Source organism: Lutra lutra, chromosome 3 (assembly GCF_902655055.1).
Source record: "Lutra lutra chromosome 3, mLutLut1.2, whole genome shotgun sequence".
Lineage (NCBI taxonomy): Eukaryota > Metazoa > Chordata > Mammalia > Carnivora > Mustelidae > Lutra > Lutra lutra.
In genome coordinates, this window is record NC_062280.1 from 31,268,128 (window position 1) to 31,294,962 (window position 26,835).

Consider the following 26,835-nt stretch of genomic DNA (forward strand, 5'->3'; position numbering starts at 1 on the left):
TCTGTCCAGAAAACGTATCCATATGCTTCCTAGTACATTTGTCCAATCAGACTTAGGGACGGGTCTTCATACTCATGCTGGAGAAAGCAGTTCCCACCTCTGCCCCCATCAGATACATTAACCTTAAGCAGCTTTCTATTTTTTTGTTTTCTTATATATTATTCTATTTGATTTTCTCAACAATCTACAGAGATAAATACGGTTACCCTCATTTTGTAAGGAAATTGAGGCTAAGGGAGACTGAGATTTGCCCCAGTAAATGGCAAAGCTTCTGAACTCCCAGTAAAAGGAACAATATGCTGTAATTATTTATTGTGAGGTGAGAGGAATATATGTGTGTGTGTGCCTATATGCATATACATATATGTATACATGTACGCATATGTATACATATGCATATATACATATACACATAAATGGATATGCATAAATATCCATATATATATGTGTGTGTGTGTGTGTGTGTGTGTGTGTGTGTGTGTGTGTGTGTGTATCTAATCAGCAAACCATAAAGCTGGCAAATGTCTTTCTTTGCTTGAATAGTTTAGAATTTTTAAAAACACATTTACTAAAAACATCAAGGTTTAATTACATCACACTTTGAAATCTTTAGAGAAAAAGACCAATAAATTGCAAGTAATACGAGACCCAACTCTAGAGATATAAGAGAGACTTGCCTTATAATTTTATTGGCACAAAAAAAGGGATAGTGATTTTCTCTACCCCAAAGTTTCACATGTCATTGTCATATCCTAAATAGTTACTGAACTAGACAGGTACATCTTGTCCTCTACTCTTACACTCTTCAGGTACCAGCCAGCAAAAACTGGGAAACTCCCTACTGGTCCTTTCTTTGACTTAATACATTGAAGGCTGCAGCTCTGGAATGCTAATATATTATCTGCCAGTGATTAAACAACTATTACCTATTAACATCTCAGTACAAGCTAAGTTAAAATAACTAGTCAAACACAGAATTCCAGAAACCTCAAAGTCAGATAAATACATTTTCACATGATCACTGGAAAGGTCTAGAGCAAGGGGGGTCCAAGGTTTTTCAGTACTCGTCCATAAGGCCTGGAGCCAAAATGGTTGCCAGATAATAAAATTGCAGTGACACAAATGAGGAGTCAAGAGAGTCTGTACTAAATAAATGAATCAAGGGCTAAAGAGGAGAGTGTTAAATCTAGATTTCTTTCTTTCTTTTTTCTTTTTTTTTTTTTTTGGCCAGTAATTTTGCTAAATATCCAAGTTTTATTATGTAATTTTAGAATAATTAAACCTGAACTACTCCAATTTGTATAATTAGTTACATTCAGCCTCTTTCACTTATACTATATGATTTAAGATGGTCTGCCAGCAGGATTCCTAGAAGGAACTCACAAAAGAGTAACAGCAAAGACAGATGCTTATGCCTGCTATGTCTACTGATTCAAGTGGACTAGGCAAATCTGTAAAAATCCCCCCAAATTAAAACTTCCAGGTGCGCACAATTTGGGTCAGATGTGGAACACTGGGATCTAGGATTGTACTGTCCATTTTGGCGGCCACTTGCCACATGGAGCTATTTAATGTAAATCAGTTAAATTAAATTAGGTATCAGTTCCTCGGCCTCACTAGCTACCCTTCAATGGCCCACTACCCAAGTGTAGCTAATGGTTACCTTATTGGAAAGCACAGATAGAGACCATTTCTTCATCACAGGAAGTTTTAACTGGACTTAAGGAAAAAAGTCTCCTCCTTTTTCTGGAGGAAAAAAAAAATTATGGTATTTCTCTAAAGTTAAGCTCTAAGAGTGCTGTCTCAGGAGGCAGAAGGCAGCTTGAACAGGATAGAGAGATCAAGGGTAAGACTGAATATTTTTTAGTCATGAGAAGGAAGGAAATCTTGCCATAGGCAACAACATGGATGGACCTGGAGGGTATTGTGCTTAGTTTAAAAAGTCAGAAAAAGACAAATACTGTATGATCTCACTTATATGTGGAATCTTTAAAAAAAAAAAGTTATAGAAACAGAAAACAGATTAGTGGTTGCCATAGGCAAGGGGTAGAGGGTGGGAGAATTAGGTGATGATCGAGAAGGTATCAACTTTCAGTTACAAGTTAAATAAGTCTAGAGATATAATGTGCGGCAGGTTGACTATAGTTAAGAATATGGTTTTGTATATTTGAAAGTTGCTAAAAGAATAGGTCTTAAAAGTTCTCACCATGAGGAAAAAATAAGGTAACTATGTGAGATGAAGGACATTAACTAAACTTATTGTGATCATTTTGTAATATGCATGTGTATCAAATCATTATATTGCACACGTTAAACTCATATAATGTCACATGTCAATTATGTCTCAGTTAAACTGGCGGGGGAGGTGGGGAATGCTGGCAGAGTAACTTCCCCAATTCCCCAGGAGTAGGTAAGACACACATATCTAATACACACATTCTCACCTAGCTTTAAAGAGTGTTTAAGGAAACCGACCAGGTTGAAAACAGACTGGATAGAAACTTGCGCATTCTCAGTAACAAATTACTTCACTTCTATTGGCAGGGAATGGAACCCCTGCCACATGAGTACATGCTCTAGAGCTGCTTCAGTCAGTAGTTACAGAAAGAGCATGGTCCCTGATGCTCTACACTCAGGAGGTTCCAGGGCCCTCTGAAACGTCTGATGCCTGTCTACTTTTCTCCAATCTCATAGCCCTGCCTTCACTCATATTCTCTTACCTCTTCTGTAAGAGTCTCCTAATTGGTTTTCATACCTCGACTCTCTCTCTAAAGGACTTCTTATCCTGCTCATAGAATTTCTTCTGAAAATGTCCATCCATCTGATGACAACTTTCTCCATTGCAAGCAACCGTTATCCCTACTCCTCAAGTTCCAGATTTCTGGTGTCTTTCCTATTGATGTCCCTATTTTTATAAAAATAAACAAAGCATATGTTCTTATTTTATATCACTGCCTAAAGTTTTGCAAAATCCAAAATATTGCTGAGAATTCCTAGGTGTGGGAATATACATCCCTACAGCCACTTGCTTTCTCTTATTCTAATGAGTCATTCAAGTGTCCTCTGTTGGTCCTTTTTTGATGTTTCTTAAGTGTTTATCTAGGCTGGTGCCATCTCCAGCACCATCTTGCCTCAAGCAAGAATAAGCTCCTTTACTTAATTCTGAAAATACTGCTAATCCAAACTACAACCAGGTTTAAAGCTTTACTCTTTTTTCTAATTGTCTAAAGATCATGCAAGAAAGTAGCAACGCAGAAAAGGCAAATTTAGAGCTCTACTTAAATGATTAGTCTCTTAAAATTCATAACCATACCTGGTCCACAAATACACTGTTGGCTCTCTCTGATGTGAGATCATTCTATAGGGGCTTGATACTACTTGGATCCAAATTACTGTTCCCTTGCTCTTCTCTGCCCAGACCCTAGGAACCCAAAGGCCCTCAAGCCCCAGAAGTAAAAACTCTGTATGCCCATACGAAGAAACGCTTTATTCCTTTATTCTACACAACTGTTTAACTCCACTTTATTTGACTTCTTGGGACTAGATTCTAGCACTTATTCTAATATAGATAAAAATCCCCAAATTTGAATATACTTGTTTCCCAAGATGAAGAATTGTGTTTCCATTCCTTGAAGACAACAAAGCTTGCAAGAATCTTTTGTGTAACAGTACTGTATCCAGGAGATCCTGGCTGGCTCAGTCAGTAGAACCTGCAACTCTTGATCTTAGGGTTTTGAGTTTGACCCATGCTGGGCATAGAGATTACTTAAAAACAATAAAAATCTTTAAAAGTAGTATTTTTAAGATTTATTTATTTATTTTAGAGAGAGAAAGAGAGATGGGGGAGGGGTAGAGGAAGAGGGAAAGAGTGTTTGGCAGACTCCACACTGAGCATTGAGCCAAATATGGGTCTCGATCTCATGACCCTGAGATCATGACCTGAGCCAAACCCAAGACTCAGATGCTTAACTGACTGTGCCACTCAGGTGCCCCCCAACCAGGAAGTAGTATTGTATCCATGACTTATAGGATAAACTCAATATAATATAGATGAAGGGGAATTAAACGAGGAGAGGTCAGAAAAAAATAGCTGCTCTTCAGCCATTGCCTGGATATGCAATCTTAGTCAAGTCAGCTCATCTCTCTGTATTTTTATTTCGCTCATCTACAAAATAAGAACATGCCAAAAACATTGTAAACTGATGCCCATATTTGGTGGTCTTAATTACCGCTATTGTTGCTATTATCTAGGCATTCAAGGCTTACCTTCATCCTTATCTTCCACAAGAAACAAAACCCCTGTCTAGATAACTCACTTGCAACCTGTTCTGTACAAGCATCAGTATAAATAACTCGTCTCTCCCAAATAGACAGGAGAGTTTATTACCATAAAACCCTTGGTCCAGAGCAGAAGTCTGCAAACTCTCAATGCCCATTTCACAGGGCACCACCAGCTAACGATGCTTTTTGCATTTTTAAGTAGTCGAGGGGAAAAAATATCAAGAGATAAAAAATGTTATGGGACATGTAAAATTATATGAAATCAAATTTCATTGTCCATAAATGAAGCATTGCTGGAGCACAGCCATGGTTTTCCCCTTATGTATTGTCTGTGGTTGCTTTCCCACCACAGTAGCAATGTTGAGAAGTTACTACAGAGACCAGATGACCCACAAAGTCCAAAGGATTTCCTACCTCGCTCTTTCTAGAAAATGTTTGATGACTTTGCACTCAAAGTTTCCTTCTTAGAATACCTTTCCTCATGTTTCCTTTGATTACAATGATCAAGACCCAGCTATAATAAGAAAATAACATGAGTGAAGGAAGGGCTATGAAATTGGAGAAAAGTAGACAGGCATCAGACATTTCAGAGGGCCCTGGAACCTACATTTCAGAGGGCCCTGGAACCTCCTGAGTGTAGAGCATCAAGGACAATGCCATGCTCTTTCTGTAACCACTGACTGAAGCTATAATGCTATAATGCACCTTCATGGGGATTTTCCTGTTACTCAAGCCTAGATGAGGATGTCCTCCCATAGGCTTCAGAGCATTCAGTAGCACATAATAATTTCTCAATAAACATTTATTCATGAAATGAATAAATTAGTATTTCATTTCCCCTAAAACCTATAATATTCTGAGTGGTATCGGCAGTAGTATATACAACTTTTATTACAGTGTCTAAACAGTGTTTTTTCCAGTGAATGCACTTAAAGTAATAAGTGTTAAATGAAATATAACTACTGAAAGAACCTAGGTGTCCATCAACAGATGAATGGATAAAGAAGATGTGGTATATATACACAATGGAATACTATGCAGCCATCAAAAGAAATGAAATCTTGCCATTTGCGACAACGTGGATGGAACTAGAGGGTATCATGCTTAGCGAAATAAGTCAATCAGAGAATGATAACTATCATATGATCTCCCTGATATGAGGAAGTGGAGATGCAACATGTGGGGTTAAGGGGGTAGGAGAAGAATAAATGAAAGAAGATGGGATTGGGAGGGAGACAAACCATAAGTGACTCTTAATCTCACAAAACAAACAGAGTTGCTGGGGGGAAAGGGGTTGGGATAAGGGGGGTGGGGTTATGGACATTGGGGAGGGTATGTGCTATGGTGAGTGCTGTGAAGTGTGTAAACCTGGTGATTCACAGACCTGTACCCCTGGGGATAAAAATATATGTTTATAAAAAATAAAATAAAATTTTTTAAAAAAAAGAAATATAACTACTAAAACCTGTAATAATAGCAACATTTTACTGAGGGTTTGCCATGTGCCTGGCATGGTGCTGAGTGTTTTATTCAGAATATCTAATTCACTTACAAAACAACCCCTTGAGTGAGGTAAGTATGCTGATTTTATACATGGTGGATTCAATCACTTGCCCAAGTTATAGAGACAGTAAGTAGCAAGAGAGATATTTGAATGCAGACACATTAGGGAATAAGTCAAAATCATGAAAGTCTTTACAACAGAAAGCTGAAGGTTTATACTCGATATCATAGATCAGAATTCTCCAAGTTGTGTCCAGGAACCCCTCTTGTCACTGACCTTTGTTCATGAGGCCAAAATTATATTCATAACAGTACAAAAATTTTATATACATTTTCCACTTACACATTCTCACAGGTTCACAGTGGAGTTTTCCAGAGGCTCCCAACATGTGACATCACAACAGACCAAATATGGAAGCAGATATGAGAATCCAGCTCTTTTCTATTAAGCCAAACATTAAAGAAGTTTGTGAAAATGTAAAACACCACCACTCTTCTCACTAATTGTTTGTTTTGGAAAAATACAGTTATTTTTCATTATTTATGTTAATATGTAAAAGTTGAATTTTTAAACCAATGAATAAATATTTTTAGATTCCTGCTTTAATTTCAAATATGATATGTATTGAATGTAACCCACATAAACAAAAGACCTTTGAGGTTCTCAATAATTTTTAAGCAAGTAAAGTGGTCTCAAGACCAAGCTAGTTTAAGAACTCCTAAGGAAGTGAAAGGGAGACTTTGAAATACTTTGAGTAATGATATAACCTGGTAGAAGCCCAGCCAAGATCAGCAGAAATATACCAAGCTGTATAGTTGACCAAAGACACATGTGTGGGTCCCACTGGAACAAGAAGAACCATTCAACCAGACTGTGGGCTCATGGACAATAGCAAATGTTTCATTTTGATCCACTGCATTTTTTTATGGATTGAGATGCATCAGTAGCTAGTGATACAAAGGGTAACAACAATGAGAAGTTCATAAAGTCTGAGACATGGTAACCACTTTATCCTTGGGACTTCAGGACATGTTCTGCCCATCTCTAGTCTTTGCCTCATCTCCTTGCTATTCAAGTGCTGCCTGGGCACATTTTCCTCACTGGAAACCTCCAGCCCAGCCTGGACACTCTTTCCCTAGTGCCATTGCCTAGGGAATCTTTTCTCCAAAACCACAAAGGCCACCACTAGTGATTGGATCAGAGATGGGCTGTTTTCTCTGCCAGAGTTTAGTTGGGTGAGGTGGGTTCTAGGATCCCGAAGTTGAACCTTACAACCATCTGTATCAATATAAAATATGATGTGTAAACCCATAGCAGTGTTAGAATGTGATGCAGTGGGGGTTGACCGAGCTCTCATGAGCTGACCGAAGAACTAGAGCGATACACACTCTCTCGTTTTGATCAGCCCACCAGTCCCGTTCCTCTGAAGTATAAGGAAATCATTCAAGGGACTGCCCACAGTAACTCCCTAAGTTTCCAAAGCCAAAGCCATGAAATCTGACCTAGCAGGAAGCATTGAGTCTCTACATACACGAAAATGGCTTCTAAAGAACACAGAGCTGGTTTGAATCAATTCCCTAGAGGATATATGTTTTAACACTTACTTTCTGAACTCTGTCCTCAAACTCAAGTTCCTTCTACCACTTGAAGAATGAGCCCATCCAGCTAGATTCCTTCTGAAGATCAGCCTTAGCAGATCAAGAGACATACTGCTGTCCTGACATCAGTCTTATGAGGAAGGACAGACTTATAATAGATTGTAATTGAAATAGGAAGGCTTCGTTTCACAGACACTCAAATATTTGACTTAACAGTGTTCAGAGATGTATAATTCAGAACTGAATGAAGTCCACAGTTTGAGATTTTCTTCTGCAAATGAAGTATAGCTGTTTTGTTTGTTTTAACCAATGCATCGGTGTGTTCTCACTTATTAAAACCACAGTTAAAATCCCAAATTAGTGCCTGTCAGATTCATGCTACATTTAGTTTACATACATAGAAGAAGTGAGTATAATTCATCATAATGTCTGGTTGTTTTTCTCCCCCTGTCATTTAAAAAGAGGCATATGACTTTTTGCAAAAAATCTGTGACAAACCCCTTGTATTCCCACTTAAAAATATCTCATGTCTTCAAAGACTGAGTTGGGCAACAACACTTCTTATGGTTAGTCTACACTCAGGCTTTTCCCTTCTTAAGAAAAAAAGAGAGAGAGAGAGAGGCTGATAAACAGCTTTTCAGGCATTCAATGGTCAATACAGAGTCTGAGTTAGTGGCATATCCTGTTTGCAGCAGTGTAGATAAACTATATAGCTAAGGGCACCAACTTCTGTATTTGATAATTAGGTTTCAAAAATAAATAGTTTCAAAGGAGTACATTTGTCTTAGCTTTGAGAACACTTTGCAGAGAGAATAACCAGGTCCTTAATTATAGCACACATACAGGAAATTTGTTAAATTGAGGTTATGGTCATAAATTCCTATTCTGTAATGTGCTTGTGTGGTCTTTCAGATGTATTCATGGAAAAGAGGTTCAGAGCTCTCCTAGAAGTTTGTTTTTGGTTAAGTCCAAAATCTAGAAGAAAATGCTTTATGAAAGGACTAGAGAGACTTGAATACTGTTTCTGTTTCTGTCATTATCACCTTACTTGGTAAATTTGTTCATGATTTTTGCCATCATGAGCAGGAATCATTGTGCTTATCATTACAGAGTGGTGGGAGGCATTTGCCTTCTTCCCTGTACTCCTCATCATTCATTCCACTGAATTCTGGTGGCTGAGGATAATGTAGTGATACACCTATAAGGAAAAAGAAACAGGTAGCATGCTTAATTTTAACAGCAACTAGCAGCATACCTAGGCTCGGTTAGAACAGTACATCCTGATAAGGCCAAAAGATGCCTGTCAAAATGCAAAATTAGTTTTCTGGTTTTATTTTTATGGTTTTTTTTGTTGTTGTTGTTGTTTTTTTTTTTAAATAACGTGCCTCTTATTTCACAGCTAATTCCACTCTGAGACTGCCAATTTTTACCTTACAATATATTATTTGTATTTTTAGGAGTAGTTGTTACCTTTTCTCATTTTAATCCCAGCAGACAAGAGTATAATTTGGGATAGATAAGTGTTGGTATTATGTACATTTAGGGGTAGAAGGGAAAGATCTCAAAAGGCCAACAGGTTTACATGTTTTACTTGGTTCATGCATTATTTATTCACATTACTTTATTTTTTTAATACTTTACTTACTTCTTTAAGAGAGAAAGAGCATGAGCAGGGAGAGGGGTAAAAGGAGAGGGAGCAGGACAAGCAGACTCTCCCCGGAGCATGGAGCCCAAAGCAGGTTTCAATTCCAGGACCCTGAGATCATGACCTGAGCCAAAGTCAGATGCTTGACTGACTGAGCTACCCAGGTCCCCTCACATTAATTTTTAATTGAATCTACATACCAGGCTCTTCTTGAAAAATCTGCAGATCCAGAATAACGGTTGGTGATAATCTATTGGAAGGGAACAATGGCTACCCAGTTTGGATGGGACAGCTAGTCTTCAGCTCATCATCACAACTATTGCCACCCTTTGGTATCACTCGTTTCCTTGAACTGCTTCATTCCTGTGGGCATTGAAGTTTGGGACTCCTGGTCTAGAACGTGCAGTGATGCCTTCGCAGCAAGTTTGTGGAGAGGCCCACTCAGGTGAACATGAACTATTTCATGAAAGGGGACAGATTGATGCTAACAACAAGCTTCACACTCAGCTGGGTGTTTCCTGGAATAACCTGCATGGCTACTACAAAACAGAAGGTCATGTGCAAAATAATCACGTCAGTAAAACTTTCTTCCTTTGAAACCATGTGAAAGTGAGTTTTAACTTTAATTATAAATACAAAGCTCAAAGTGTGAAGAGACTTAAGGAGAATGAAAATTGTATAGTGCTCAGGTAGAAATTATTGGCTAAAAAGCAAGGAAGTCATGATCCCCAGTTTAGAAATTGTGACTTTGAAATGAAAATAGCTCTGGCAAGGAAGGAAAAAAAAAAGGACTACTTAAGAAAAGTTCATTGCAAAGAAAGAAAAATATAATTTTACAAAGATAGATGATTATGCATGTAAGAAAAGAAAAATCTAGATTTAGAAATACACACAATCTTCATTTAAGCCATTTATGAAGCAATTTTACACATTTACCACATTAAAGCAATAAACACTGTTTAAAACATCCAGCACAAAACCATCCTCTTACAGTTCTGAAATGTTATTTTAAAGTATTAACACACCTTCTAGGGAGGTGTAAGTATGAAAACTTAAAATGATTTTGCTCATGAGTACATTTCAAACGAGAGGAAACTATAGACTCTTGGGTTTGAAAAATGACCCAATTCCAAGGTCATTTTAGATACTCCCTGTGGCCTGGGAGAATTCAGGGGGATTGAGTGAGTCTGCTCAATTACAGTTGACACCTACCTCCCCACCCTCCAACGCCACCAAGATACTCTCTCAAATTTTACTTTAACAGAATAGGTAATTTGCTGAGTGGGATTCACCTTCTCACTGTCAGCTCAGGGCCCCAAAGGCAGTGGATTGCAAAGTGCATGAGTTAAATCTAGGATAGAAATAGCTGCGTAGAAACTGGGAGAGAGAGATCTGCAATGCAAGGTAGGGTCTACAAAGCAGTGATGGCTAAGCTGGAGTCTGGGTCCTGAAGAACAGTGTTGAATGGTAGGTCCTGAAGAGAAGAGCTAAGCAATACAACAGAACCCAATGGGCAAGCAAGGTTCGGAAATGACAAAGTGAATGCTTTAGCTAATAGCTAATAGCTAACACTGACCGAGTGTTCACCTTACGCTGGGCATCCTTCTACACTCTTGGTGTGCATTAATTCATTCAAGTCTCAACATTACCATGCTCTGTTCTTGGGAACCTGGGGCCCAGTTTGCTGAACAAGTGCCTGAAAATCTGCCAGTGGCAAGACAAGCAGAACAGCCACCCTAAGAAAGCTCTGGAGAACTGAAGTAGTTCTTGAGTTGTACATTGACTCCTGGACCAACTGTAGGAGATTGAAGGTCACAGAAAAACATACAGTTAGGAGAATCAGCAGCTTCTGACAGCCATAGTCTGACATTTCTTTTATACATCATTTCATATTTAGATAGCACCTTCCTGATATTATCTTCCTAATCTTTCCATTAGGGAACTGAGAAGAGAAGAGTGAAAATGACTTGTTCAAGGTTATAGAAGGCAGAGCAGTCACAGAAAATACTTTAACACTTTCCAACTAATCCTAGGCCCTACGTGCATAGGAATTAGGATGTGTTATGTTAACACTGAAAAAATAACTTTCTAGAAAATAATTATGAGTTGGCTTCATGCCTCGGCACTATACCTGGGATGCCCAATGGACCGTGCGTGCCTGCAGGTTTTGTGAAGATTCGTGTACAATAGAATTTAACAATGTGGCAGTGAGAGGATGAGGGAGTGGGGTGAGAGATGGGAAGGGAGGTGTGAATTGCTGAAAGCCCATCAAGATCACAGGAGGAAGAAAAGGCAGTGGGAAGAGCAGGCATTTAATGCCACAGAGCAGGGCAGGGGGAGTGTCAACATAGACCTGGAAAGATAAATACTAAAATAAGCAATAATTGTAGAGTGAGCAATAAAATAAATAGATACCAAAAATAAAATTACAACTATTTCCTTAGTCCTTATTATACAAGGGTGTTTATTCAGTTATTTTTAATTTTCACTCAAATTCAAAAGGCAAGTATTATCATGTCCATTTCCTGGATGTGAAAACTGAGGTGCGAAACAGTTACGTCCATTCAATTCAGACAACTATTAGATGACGGGACCTGATGCTGAACCCAAGTTCTCCTGTTCATGGTGTCACCTCTACCTGAACGGGTGGAGACATGCTGCTGTTTTGGATTGTTTACTTACTATCACCCATGGGCCCCTCTGCGATGAAGACAAACATTCCTTTTTCAGTGAAAACTGACTTTCATTGGCACAGCCCTCTTTGTAGAACTAGTCTCGCCTGTGAAGAAATTTTAGCAAATTTGTTCTGTGGATCTCAGGAATCAAGAGTTTCCCAAGTGACTGTTGGCTCCCATCACATTGTTTTCTGCTCTCTCTGGAGTCTTTCTTGTCCAAAGGGAGTTGCTAAGATAAGGCGCAATGATAGAAAATTTATTCCTTGACAGTCTACATAAAGCTTTGGCCTAGAAAATACCTTACTGTGTGACAGAAATAAGTGTCTTTAATTAAAAATAGCAGGGGACTCCAAGAAAGGGCGAAACTGTTGTTTCCACAACAAAACATTTTTGCCCACTGCCATATGTACCTACTTATTCCCCAGCACAAGAACCATGTGTTTACTGATGGAGAGACCCAGGAGCGTGGGAACAGGTGCCTGTCTTCGTAACAATAGCGACAAACAACAGCAGTGAAACTGCAGATCTTTCTGGCACCCAAAATCTGTATTCACTTCCAGCCCCAAATTCTGTTCATTGATTCCTTTTCAGGAACAAAGAGAGGGGTGAGGGAATGGTGTAGTGTGTTTTTAAAAGCACATTCACATTCACACATATCATCTCATTTATCATCATATTTTCTTCAGTCCCCAATAAAGAGATCCAAAAACTGAGGTTCAAAGAAGAGCACACCCAAAATAGGAATTTTTATGACTATATCCTAATTTATCTTTTATTTATTTATTTTTCTTTTTTTTTTTTTTTTTTTAGAGAGAGAGCAAGCAGGGGGCAGAGGGATAAGGAGAGAGAATCTCAAGCAGACTCTCCACTGAGTGCAGAGCCCGATGCGGGACTCAATCTCAAGACCCTGAGATCATGACCTGAGCTGAAATCAACAATCAGATGTTTCGCCAACTGAGTCACCCAGGAGTACTTATACCTCAATTTAAAAAATGTCCTGTACATCTGATGTAATTAAAGGCCTCATGATTCTCTCCAAAAAGTTTTTTCAATGTTAAGAAAGAGATAGGAAGTGGAAGAGAAAGACCCTGTCTCCAGGTGGTTCCTGAGTCTGAGATGAGGGAGAGAAGACAGGGGCTAAATCAAGAGCAAAGTTCCACAATTTAGAGTCAGTGTTTAAGTTCAATTCCAGTATCACATATGTTTTGCCTTTGTTTCTCCTCTCCTCAGCAAAACTGTGAGGAAGCAAAGCTAGAGTTTTGTGCTGGTTTCTGCATTCTGCACTGTTCTCTCTTCCCTCTCTACACGTTCCTGACTCCACCATCCAGTGCCTTGCTACTCAAAAGTGCACTGCACCCCCCAGCAACACTAGCATGGCCTAGGGCTTGGTAATAATACAGATGCTCAGGTCCCACCCAGACCTCCTGAATTCAATAAAATCGCCATGTATACATATTAAACAGAAAAGAACCAATCTAGACTTTTCCTCACCTCTCTTTTTAAAACATTCTTAAAGGAGACCAATTCTACATCTGGCTTCTTTCCATCGTGGATGCCAGCTAGCAGCGCAATGGCTAAATATAGTATTCTCCCCAGTAAGTTCACGTTGAGGCACAATTGAGTAAGTGCCCTTAGCTCCTAAGAATAAAATGAAACTCTTGACATTGTAGGAGGTCAGGGGAGGAATATTTGGAATCTCCTCTCTATCTGTAATATAAAACCTTGTCGGCCACCACCTCTTTTCCTTAGGCCAGGGGTATCCCTCCATCGTTGCCTTATGGCACTATGTGAAAACCATCATAATGGAGTCGTGAAACTTGAGTGCCAGGCCCAACGCAGCCACTGCTCAGTTCAACCTGCTTTGACCTCAGTTTCTATCTTTGAGACAGGAGCGTTAAATAACAAATTTTTTAAAAATGCCTCCCATAGAACATTAGTTCACAGACACACACACACACACACATGCACAAAATGTCCACATGCACTGTGTATGTACTTGTGCACACTAAATTTGGGAGAATTCTCTCATTTAGAGAATCAAAATGCACTTATATTAAAGGGTCCAAAAAGTCTTGCAGAAAAAAAGAAAAAAAAAGTTTAAGAGTTTAAGAAAAGCTTTTAAAAAATAATGTGCCCAGAAATGACTTTCATCTGCCATCTTTTTCCTGCATATTCTTCAATTAATGTTCTGTGTCTGCAGACCACACTTTAAGAAATGCTGGACTAGTGGACCCCAGAGGAGTCCAGCTTTATATTTTTAAGATTTCATTTATTTATCTGTCAGAGAGAGAGAGCACAAGCAGGGAGCACAGCAGGCAGAGGGAGCAGCAGGCTCCCTGCTGAGCAAGGAGACCAATGTAGGACTCGCTCCCAAGATCCTTGGATCCCTGAGTCCCTGGGATGATGATCTGAGCCAAAGGCAGACACTTAACCCACTGAGCCACCTCGGCGTCCCACACTTCCAGCTTTTACATCTTACCATTTTACACCTTTCATCATGGAAGGATCTGCTATTTTCAAAGTAATCACAATCATTATAATCATTTTTTGAGCCAAATTTTGTGTTGGAGCACAGTAGGGTCCATCCAAGATACCTTTGTGAGCCTGGAGCAATTATCCGGTGTGGAACAAGAAAACTCGTGTTCATCTTTGTGACCATCAATGACGATGTGAACTTGCGTTTGAAAACTGCTCTCGATTCATTTTCAAATCCGCATGAGGAGGGATTATGCTGCGCTTGTTCAACTCTACATATTACGGTGAAATGGATGCAGGGCAAAATGTATCTTCATCTTGCCACAAGTATTCTGTGTCAACGCATATTCAGCCTCTGTGAAATAAGACCTTTCTTCAAAATATTTAGGAAAACGCTCTCCCCTCTTTAGATTCTCTGACCCACTCCCACCGTCTATTTCAAAAATGAATATGTTTTTCCCAAAGAGATGTGTCTCTGTTGACTAGACTGCCCTGTTTGCATCATGGCTTTTGATTCTCCATTCTAATTATGCCTTTCGTGACAGTCACTCTGACAAAAGTGACAAATGATAAAACTCTCTGCCTTGTTCTATACATCAGTCGGGATAGCCTTACCCTTTGGTGGAGCAATTTAGTGTTGAAGTTTCTTCCCGTGCTTTTTCTGTAGTTTCTTTTTTTTTTCCTTTTGGCGGATACACAGAAAGCCCTTCAATACCTCTGTAGCAATCCACAATTAATCAAAGCTTAGTTTTTCTCTACAATGGGGAAGCTGGGTAATAAACAGTCCATGTAGCTTTATGAACACCACTAACATCTGAATTAAGCAGAGCCAAATGGTGACAAGGCTAATTAGACGGTTTCCTTCTACAGATAAACGAGTTTCCTGAGAGAATGAAAAGTCCTATCCTCCTATATCCTGAGTGAGCTACAGGAGAGAAGCAGCGAGGTGAGCAGGGAAAGCAGGTAGGTACAAGAGTCTTTTACTTTTATTTTTGTGGAAAGAAGGAGGAGAAAAAGGAGGGGGCGGGTAGGAAGAGGACGAGGGGGAGGAGGAAGATAAGAAGGATAAAAGAATAAGGTTCCTATGCCTCCTGCATTTTTAAAAACCTTTTCTCCAGCTATCTGGAAGCCTTTTCTGAAATTCGGCTATACCTCCCCCATACCTCGGGATGTGTGTGCTGACACTTGAGGGGCAGCCGCAGAAGAAAGCCTGCTCCGTGATTACCTGGGGAGCTCTGGCTTCCCTCCTGCTGTGTGTGGCCCCATCAACCTTTCATCAAAAGAGCCCTTGTCACAAACCTCAATGATTTCAATCATGAGGTTATTTTCCTTATTTTAAATACAAGTGTAAACACAATGGGAAAGCGTTCTTTCAGCCCTTCGGAAGTGGCATGAGGGTAAGATAGATGTGAACAATATTTGTATAACAAAACGCCAATGGACGTTTTAAATTCTAAGCCTTTTATTACCAAAGACTGCTATAACCCGTGCTAGTTTTATTCCAGTAACTCCTGTCGTTATGACTTTTCAAGATCTAACATGCTTGCCTGTCCTTCATAATAGTCCACATTAGTCTGGCAGGACATATTCGTGAAAAATATGTCTGATTACTATCCATAAGCGTGTTTTGCTAAAAATTGACTTGATTCTGCTCCCTACAATTTTTTTTTTCCCTTAGACCATACAGGTCTATAATTTACAAGACAGATCGACTCACCTTACTAGTGTTACTGCTTGAGTCAAGTCGTACAGAAGAATAGCTCCAGGTGTTAGAATCATTAACTAAGGATATTAAGCCCGTAAATAAGATCTTCCTGTATGTGTTTTACCAATGAAGAGTGTTTCATACTGCCACCAATTAAGGCTAAGAAAATTAAACATCATTTACAAACAAGATTAAAGATATTTTTCCTTCCACAACCAATTAAGAAAATCAGAAGGAAAATGTTTTGATTCATGCTCATCATATATATGTAAATATATCACATAATGGCTCATATTTAGCAAATATAAAATACCAAAACACAAATGAAAAATATTTTGGCATCTGTCCGGTCCTTGAGCTGGCTAGCGTAAAGTGTGATTTGAAAGTGTTTTAGTCCTGCTGTTAGACATTTACTGATATGAATAAATTAATTACAGAATACTTTTATCAGAAGCACAGTGAACTTTTAAAACACAGTGAGGGAGGGAACCTGTTCTACTCGCACATCAAACAGAAATGAGAAGAAAATTACCATGGAACACAGAAATCCTGGGGCTTCTGTGCAAAGGAACATCTTCTGTTCATATTTTGAGGGAACCCCTCCTCACTATGAACACAAGAGTAACCGATAACATTTTTAAAAGTTAAAATTAACAAAAATAAGAGGAGTCGCCTTCTTGGATTGTAACAAAACTAATGAGATCCACTCCCACAGTTATGAACAGAAAGGAAGGAACCTTAAATCTCCTGGCCCCCGATTTGGAATCTGTGGGTAACTGAGATCAAAAGCAGCTCATATGTTATAATGAATTTGCACCAGGTACATTAAGCTAAGCTAGAGGCTACTGAAGAGTTAAAATAACCTGTCCCTTCTCCCAGGGCTCCAGCATGCATGAAGTTGTCCCCCTATAGAAAGAGTACAGGAGGAAACCAACCCAGTTCAGTAATCGGACCTTCTGTATAAACAAAAACAACATGACACGGGAGCCCCAAGCCAGGAAGACAAGATTCGTACTGACTCGAGGAAGAATGAGAGCAGGTGGAGGCAACTATAAAATGACTAGACAGGAATAATTACGCAGAGAGAGAGAGAGAAACAACTCCCATTCAAGATGAGCATACAAATGAAAATTCCAGTGCAAATGATGGTATTAACATGGAGAGAGACAATAATGAGGAGCTGAGTTAGTAGACCCATCTTCCCCTCCATGAACACTGTCAGTTCCCACCTGTGTCATCCGAGCATGAGCACACACTTTGCTAAGGGCTCTGTTAGTAATTTCAGGGTGTATGTGTGAGTGTCGTATGTATGTGGAAGATATGAAATTGTGGTAGCAAACAAAAACACGTGCCACACTGAACTATAATTATACTAAAATATACACTGCTGGCTTCAGAATCATGAAGTATGATTTGATATGCAGGTTCCTGGAATTTCAAGACAATTTGTCTTAGTATAGTAGCACACAAAAAAATCAGTGTATTGAGAAAAGATGTTCCATCATGTTAGTAGTTATAAGTCAGGTCTTAATGGTAGGCAAGAATACATTGCATTAAGAGTTGGAGAATTAAGGAAAAAAAAAAGAGTTAAAGGATTTAAGCTCAGATCTTTATAGCTTGCCAGCTCGGTCAACTTGGGTAAGTCAGGTAGCCATCTATGACTCTCAATTTTTCATCTGTGAAGTTATCCAATCATGTTATTTGACTGCCTCAAAGATGAGAATATAACAAGAGAATAGATTTTGTTAACATTTTCTTTATTTATTTGACAGAGAGAGAGCAAGTGAGAGAGAGCTGGGGGAGGGGCAGAGGGAGAGGGAGAGAGACTCTCAAGCAGACTCCCTGCTCAGCAGGGATTTTTTTTCCCTACCCAGGGGTCCATCTCACAACCTTGAGATCATGACCTGAGCTAAAATCAACAGTTGAATGCTTAACCAACTAAGCCACCCAGGTACCCCAAAAAGAGAGTGGATTAAAAGCATCTCTCCTCTGCCTTGAATCTCCTAAGATTACAAATAACAACAACAACAGCAGCAACAAAAGGATAATAGAAATACCTATCGAGTTTTGAAAATGGGGCAGAATGTCATTGGTATATTAGAGATTTTGAAGAATTTCTGAGATAAGAACCTGATAGACTCATATTAATAGATAAGCAGGAGCAGAGATGCCACAAACTCAAATACACTCAGGAGAACAGAGGTCTTCCAGAAATTCCACGGATAACCCAACTGAGAAAAAATGCATGCCACGAGCAGGACAAAGGCACTGGGCAATTATCAGAGGAAGTAATTAAAGTGCAACATTTAAAATAGTTGGGTAATCTTGTCCCTCCTCTGCCTACCATGAAACAATAATGTTTTCTCTTCATTTAAACACAAGAGAAATATTGTCTTTAAAAAAAGGAGGAGGATGGGGCACCTGGGTGGCTCAGTTGGTTAAGCTCAGGTCGTGATCTCAGGGTCTTGGGGATTGAGCCTTCTGTCGGGCTCCCTGCTCAGTGGAGAGTCTGCTTCTCTCCTCACCCTCTGCCTGCTGCTCCCCCTGCTTGTGCTCTCTTTCAAATAAATAAATAAAATCTTTAAAAAATAAAAATAAATAAAAAAGGAAGAGGGGATGTTGAGGACAGCATAGCTGGGGAGGGAGTCTAACATGGATGTTCATGCTGGACAGAGAAGCACAGCATTGCCTGAGGCCATTGTTGCTGTTGGCAGCCACAGCAGGAAAGAAAAATTAGGTGGACAGTAGTTGACTCCAGCATGGTCTAAGTACTGTTCAGTGGGTCTTGATATAAAAGCCCCACTGAGCAAGCCCTGAGAGGTTTGCCCAGATAATTCAGTAAAAGGGAAGAGGGGCTCCATATCCAGAAGAGATCTTGTCTTACTCTCTGTGCCCTCTCTTGCAGAACAACTTGAGTGCTAATTGTGAAGGCAAGGTATTAAAAACAAAACCTACAGCCACTAACCATGATGAATCAAATGCAAAGATAAAATTTTAACCCAAAATAACTATAAATGAACCACATGAGCAATAGACCCAAAACTCAATAAAGAGAAAGTCTATCTCCTCTGGAAAAAAAAAAAAAAAAGTCATAGACCAAATGCAGAGAGATCCAAGAGGTATCATATGCATGAGATGAAAAGTAAAATCAAGTGCATTTGTTTTATATTGCTGAACAAAAAATTACCGCTACAACTTTAGGAGCCTGAAAAAACATGTGCTCATTTTTTTACATTTGTAATGAGTCAGGAGCCCAGATATGGCTTGGCTTGATCTTTTGCCCAGGATCTCACAAAGCTGCATTCAAGCTATCAACTGGGGCTAGCATCTTATCTGAAGCTCAGGAATTTTGACTTCTTGACCCACTTTTAAAGGATTCTCTGATTAGGTCAGGCCCACCCAGGGACATCTTTTTAGTTTAGCTGAAAATCAACTGAGTAGGAATCTTCATTACTTCTGTAAAATCCCTTTATCTTTGCTATATAATGTAGCATTATCGCAGGAGAAATATCCGATCACCTTTGCCATATTCTACAGGTTACAAGCACGTTGCAGGTCCTACCCACACTCAAAAAAAGGGGATTATACAAAAGCATGAATCATTAGAGGTTTTGGAATTTTTCCTACCATGTTAAGGAATATGAAAAGTTTTAAGTATCATGATCAAAATAAAAAGTAAAAATTCAGAAGCTGAATGTTTTAAGGAACAGGCATATCTGAACACTAAATTGGAGGTCACTGAAATATAATTTATATACATCAAAATACACAGATTGTAATGAACACATCTAAGGAACCGCTACTCCTATCTGTTTTCTGGTGTCCTTCTTAGTCAGTTTCTCAGGCATTTTGATTTCTATCACCATAGATTAGTTTTGCCAGCTCTAGTATAAGTTTTGAGGGGCACCTGGCTGGCTCAGTTGGTAGAGCCTGTGACTCTTAATCTCAGTTGTCAGTTTAAGCCCCATGTTGGGTGTGGAGCCTATTTAAAAAATAAATAAACAAATAAATAGAATAAAAGTTTTGAAAGTGTACAATGTTGCCTTGTTTCCAGTCTCACAATATAGGCTTCACTCTTTCAACATTAAGACTACAGGCTTCCTATTGATGCCCTTTATCAGGAATTCCTAGTTTGTTGAAGTTTTTTTTGTTTTGTTTTATTTTTTTTTATTTTAAATCATAAATGGACAAATATTGTCAAATGGTATTTTGCATTTATTAAGATTATAGTGTGATTTTTTTTAAATTATCTTTTTCATAAACCTAATTGCACTCATTGATCATCAAACATTAAACCAACCTTTCATTTCTGGAGTAAATTCCAATCTGCATTACCATTTATACTTATCAAATATTGACACGCTTAGTTTGTGTTTTAAAGGTGTTAGGCTATAGATTGTCTTTGACTTAACATCTTTGTCTGGCTTTGGTATTTGAGTTTTGTTGCTTTGATAACTTTAAATAAGAATATTTTCTTCCTCTATTTTCTGAAAAAATTACAAACAAAAGCTCATGTAGATTTGTATTTTTCCTTTCTTAAGAGTTTCAGTTTACCACTGAATCATAAGGATTTATCTCTGGGAAGATTTTAAATCTCCAATTACATTTTCTTAACAAGTATAAGGGCTAATTGGCTTTTCTGTTTCTTCCTGTGTCAGTATTGTTACTTTGTGTATTTTTTTTTAAAGATTTTATTTATTTGACAGAGATCACAAGTAGGCAGAAAGACAGGCAGAGAGAGGAGGAAGCAGGCTCCCCACTGAGCAGAGAGCCCAATGAGGGGCTCGATTCCAGGACCCTGTGATCATGACCTGAGCTGAAGGCAGGGGCTTTAACCCACTGAGCCACCCAGGTGCCCCTACTTTGTGTATTTTAAAGCATGTGCTCATTTCATCTATACAGAGAAATTACATTGCATAACATTGTTCACAATATTCCCCTGTTGCCTTTCACTATCTTAAAGATTTGTACTCCTGTCTCCTCTTCCATTTTGAATAATGATCAGTCTATCTAAGTGTTTATCAATTTTACCATGGTGCTCAAATATTCAGCTGTTGGTTTTGTTGAGTTTTCTCTGTTGCCTGTGCATTTTCTGTCTTATTGACTCTGTTCTTTCCTTCATTTTTTTATTTTTTCTATTTCTTTTGGGTTAATTTGCTTTGGGGTAGGAATTTATCAGCAAGGACAAAGTGATAGAAAATTTTTGTATTTTTGTCAGAGTGTGGATAAATGAGAATATGCATTTGTCAAAACTTATCAAATTCTACACTTAAGACCTTTGTATTCTACTGTAAGCACATTGTATCTCAAAAACCTGTAAACAAATATGAACTCTATTGTAAAACTTGTGTTTTACGGTAATGTGATTAATAATTCTGAAACCACTGTTCTTGTATTCAACACTTGAACAAATGAGTATTTATAATAAGAATAATAGGAGCCAAGTTTCTTACTTTTGGAGAAGGGGGACACAAATATAGAAAATGGCAAGATGCTCTAAAGTTGATTTGTAACTGGAAGCACAATGTTACCCTCAAATATTTCCAAAAAGTAATACAGTGTGTGTGTGTGTGTGTGTGTGTGTGTGTGTGTGTGTGTGTGAAGGAAGAGAAGAGGAGACAGAGACAGAATAATACAGCAAAAGAGTCAAACACATGGGGGCACCTCAGTGGCTCAGTTGGTTAAACATCTGACTTCGGCTCAAGTCATGATCCCAGGGTCCTGGGATACAGCCCCATGTCTGGATCCCTGCACAGCAGGGAGTCTGCTTCTCCCTCTGCCTCTACCCGCTGTTTGTGTGCTCTCTCTCTCACTCTCTCTCTCAAATAAATAAATAAATAAAATATTTTTTTAAAAGTCAAAACATAAACAATTGTGAAGGACATGTAAGAATCCCTACCCTTTGCTTGCATTTGTTTTCTGAATTTTGACACCACATAAAAGTTCAAAACTGTAAAAAGTAAACTCTGCTATACAAATGAATGCCAATCTATTATATCATTTCACAACTAAGAAGTGCTCTTCTAGCTGGAGAAAGAGTGATGAGGATGGCTTTCATTTGTGCCCTGGGTAAGCGTGACAGATTTCCATGACGGAAAGGCAAAGAACAGAAACACAGGTCATGTTTTCTGGAAAGAAAACTGTTGATGTATGTTTGTTCCTGAGAAACCCAAAATAGAAAACCTCTTTAAGAACACTTGCTGAGAGAAAAACAAACAAACAAACAAAATTTAGCACAATGATGCCTGAAGCCACTTTAGATATCTGTTTTGTAAACTTTCTAGTAATTTTCCACGCTCTGGACAAAAAAACTGAATTTTCAGTCCCGAAATCAAATTGTCCTTTCCCTAAAAACCCTGCGACATGCTCATTTCCACCTTTTTCCGTTCCTAATTTTGGAACAAAGCAAGCTGTTATTAGGTTGTCTTTTTGCATTTATCAAATGAAAACCCCTGCCGAGGCCTTTCTTGAAAATTGAAATGAAAGAAATTCTGTGTATTTTTTTTTCTTTTTCATTTTCTCCCCCAATTCCCTTATTTGGTGTGTGCATATGAAGGGAAACTTTTCAAATTGCCACGATATAATTTAATTCCTTCCAAGGCTGACAATGTCTTACTAACAACACAATAAAGGACCTGTTTAGGGCTCCTACCTCAGTTTAACTTTGTATCCACGTACTTATCTATGTACTTTATCCTAAATTCTGTCATGCTGAATAATACATTTTCCCTCAGTTCCGATCTGATAGAAGCATGTTGATATAACATCAGAGAAAGGGATTTTCTGTTTTTACCTCCTGTCTGACACTCAGGACTCCTCAGAAGCCTTTTTTGTATGACTGCCTTTTCCGTAAGTTTGAACACAGTCTTAAAGCCGAAATTCCCTCTTTCTTTAATTATACATATTTTTTAAATGATACAGAACTATTAGGGGAATAGACTTCTTGTTTCTAAAAAAAAGAAAAAAAGAGAGAGAATGTGTGAATATTGCTTCAGAGATTAGCCTGTTCCATTTCTAATAGGCCATGTTTTGGGTACTACCAGATGTTAGCATATTCTTAATTCAAATCATCAGGTTCAATTACATCACCAGGAAGGACTGTTGTGTTCTTCCTGTATTTGAGCTATTAATAAAATATGTTTTTAATTTTCAAAATTGCTTGGCTTTGGAATGGGCCATTACTCTGGGGAGCTGGAAATACAGGAAGGCAAGCAGCATATTTGGACCACTGAGGTTTTCCAAGACACACACCAAAATAAATTTTTATAACCGTTTCCCCTTTGATACTTTACCTTATGTTGTCTATGATGTAACACTGACTTAAATTCACTTGTGAGCTCTGATGATGGCATTTTCGTTAGAGTACATATATCTAGAGAATGAACCCAAAGTTATTCTAAATCACTGCAATACAGTGAGAATGCATGCACGCTCGTGTGTGTGTGTTTGTACACACTGCAAAGACAGTCAAATTCTTTTCTGTAATCCAGAGCCTTTCTATTCATGACTTGAAACCAAGGGATTGCACCCTATGGGAAGCATTTGCCCGAACTGTGCACAAATGTTTTGGCTGTGAAGTTGTGGGGACATATGGAAATCATTTTCCTTACACAAAACATGGCTGAGATAAGTCACACCTAGACAAAGGTTTCCACGATCCTCAAGAACCAGAGTAGTTTGGTATAGTCTTGCTATTCTACTTCTTAAATGTCAGGGATCTCATGGGTCACAAGGAACAAGAAATGTATTTTTTCAGTCTTAAAAAAATACATTCAGGAAAATTATTATTAATTTAACTTATTTTAAAATGTATATATTGTTGTTATGATAGTACCATTTTGTTTTACTGTTTTTTAATGGTGCAAAGGTTGTATTTCACATTAAGGAAACCAGAAAGCAGTTTTACTGAAGTTAGAGGTGAGAGGCAATATGTTTAAAAAAACAAACAAACAAACAAAAACAAAAACTTCATGGAAAACACCTCTAAAGCCAAAAATGACGGATAGGTTTTGAGTGCCAAACTTAATCAATTGGTAGTGATTATATGAAAGGTGAATTGAAAAGGAAAGTCTAGACTTGTGGGAACGAGAACCTTTATTGATTAAAAATTTCTGCTGTGGACCCCAGGTTAGGAAGATGCCACATTTCCCTTGTGTAGTCACCAAGCCTACACATGGTCAAATTTTTTCCACTTAAGTATCCTCCATATTTTAAGTACCCACTCAAAAATGGCCCTTCTGAAGAAACAGTAGAGATGTTATAACAAAAGAACATGGATTTATGAAAGAATACAAATAAACATGACTCAAATTGAGACAAGGACGTAGGCTGAAGGCACAGATGCTATATGTGCTCTGGAAATATCACCGATTTGGCCCTCGGTCTTTGATTTGCCAATTGAAAGGGGCAAGCTTCAATACCAGATACACAGTGTTCCTAAGATAACAAAAGGACACTTTTTCAGGTGACTTATACATATTCTTGGTATGAATATTGGCCAAAGAGTAAACTCTTTGGCCAGAAAATGGAAGAATGCCATGTAGTCAAGAACAGTTTCAACAAAAATGCTATGATGAGTTTTCCTTTAGCTATAGATGTATTTTTTATTATGTTATGTTAGTCACCGTACAGTACATTGTTGGTTTTTGCTGTACTCTTCCATGATTCATTGTTTGCATATAACACCCAGTGCTCCATGCAATACATGCCCTCCTTAATTCCCATCACTGGGCTAACCCATTCCCCTAACCTCTCCACTCTAAAACCCTCAGTTTGTTTCTTGGAGTCCACAGTCTCTCATGGTTCATCTCCCCCTCCTATTTCCCCTCTTCATTTTTCCCTTCCTCACCCTAATATCCTCCGTGTTCTTCCTTATGTTTCACAAGTAAATGAAACCATATGATAATTGACTTTATCTGCTTGACTTTTTTCACTCAACATAATCTCTTCTACTCCCATCCATGTTGATGCAAAATTCATCCTTTCTGATGGCTGAGTAATAGTCCATTATATTTATGGACAACATCTTCTTTATCCATTTGTCTATAGAAGTGCATGTAGGCTCTTTTCACAGTTTGGCAATTGTGGCCATTGCTGCTATGAACATTGGGGAATATATGGCCCTTCTTTTCAATACATCTGTATCTTTGGAATAAATACTCAGTAGTGCAATTGCTGGGTCATAGGTAGCTCTATTTTTAATTTTTTGAGGAATCTCCACACTGTTTTCCAAAGTGACTACACCAATGATGAACTTAATAGGCCTATTTTGATCATGAATCTCCAAGTATGATAGCATGCTGTCAAGATAGAATTCAAAAACAGTGGGGGTACCTGGGTGGTTCAGTTGATTAAGCATCTGCCTTTGGCTCAGGTCATGATCCCAGGGTCCTGGGATCAAGCCCCACGACAGGCTCACTGCTCAATGGGAAGCCTGCTTCTCCCTCTCCTCCCCACTTGTGCTCTCTGTCGCTATCTCGGTTTCTCTCTCTCAAATAAGGATCTCAAATAAAAATCTTTTAAAAAAAAGAACAGTGATTATAAGGTGGTCCAAAAGTACAACCTTCCAGTTATAAGATAAATAAATACTAGGGATAACTATAGTTAATATTACTATATGGTATATATGAAAGTTAAGAGAGTAGATTCTGCAAGGAGAACATAGTTCTCATCACAAGGAAAATAATACATATTTTTTTCTGTTTCTTTTTTTGTATCCACATGAGATGACAGATATTAACTAAACTTATTGTGCTAATAATTTCACAATCCAAGTAAGTCAAATCATCTTAAACATACAGTGTTGTATGCCAGTCATATCTCAGTAAAACTATTTTAAAGGAGAACAGTGGTTTTGTAGGAAACCAACCAAATGTGTTCTCTACTGATCCCATTAATGGGTTTTTAATATTCAAGTCAAAAAAATCTTTTAATACTGACCTTCCCCCTGTGTGTAGTGGCTACAAGCTTAAGACTGTGTTTATTAGTAAGTATCTAGAATGTGTCTATTTTCTGTTGCCAGGTATGGATACATCTGCATGGATGGGCAGAAAGCCTGTTGAGGTAAGAGTTAATCTCAGTTTGGCTGTTGAAGAACTGAACACAGGTAAGTGTCTGAATGGAACAACAGCCTGTCTCTGTGCCCAGGGTTTCAGCTGAGAGGTCAGCGACCTCCCCTTCCCCAGCAAGAATGAAGTATATTCAACCTCCACGTCCTATGTAAAACACAGAAGCATATACTGTGTGAATTCAGCACACAATTCCAAATTTTCTATTTGTTTTCAGTCTACTCCTAAGTCCAATAGTACTTTATTTCTAAAAACAATACAACAGGTAATTTGGCAATACACAAATGTGTTATTTAGAAGCCCAGTCATACAGGGAAAGAGTCTTCTCATCAGGGAAGCTAACTAAAAAGGGTACACGAATCTAGGTAGCTTCTCTTCCTACCCTAGAGTTTTTGAATTTGAGTTTATGAATCTTAATAGGACAATTAGCTTAGCTGGTTAGAGCATGGTGCTAATGATGCTAAGGTCAGGGACTTGGTCCTGTGGGAGTCAGTGAGCTTTGAATGAAAAAAAAATAATAATAAGATAAAGTCATTTTCATAACCATAGCATGGAGCTTTCATCCCAGTCATGTCTGTTACTGAGACTCATTCTCATTCCTAACTGAGACTGGGGAGGAGCATGTGCATAGCTCAAGGCCACTTTTCACTACAATAGGGTTACAAAAGCACACAGGAGCCACTGATGGTGGGCCACTCCTAGGCAGGAGAAAGTCCTATGACTCTTGCCTTTTCGTGGAATTAGGTATGCTATGTCCATGCCAAGTATACATTGATTTTTCAAAATCCATTTCAATTCAATTCAACCAGCAGAATGAAATCCAAAGGAAAGGGCCAAGATGAACTTTTACTAAACATCTATTATGTCAGGTACTTTTAGATATCG

The 26,835-nt window shown here is 38.4% G+C and overlaps 1 long non-coding RNA gene across 2 annotated transcripts in view; it reads left to right on the forward strand.

The window, feature by feature from the left end:
• LOC125095867 (uncharacterized) overlaps nucleotides 1–26,835 on the forward strand; it is a 53,702-nt gene that overhangs the window by 20,582 nt on the left and 6,285 nt on the right. The window contains exons 3-4 of one of the 2 annotated variants that reach the window (XR_007125975.1): nucleotides 15,049–15,141; nucleotides 25,905–25,988. This is a non-coding gene — a long non-coding RNA (uncharacterized LOC125095867). The remainder of the gene's footprint in view (nucleotides 1–15,048; nucleotides 15,142–25,904; nucleotides 25,989–26,835) is intronic. The other variant, XR_007125976.1, reaches the window with a different exon arrangement.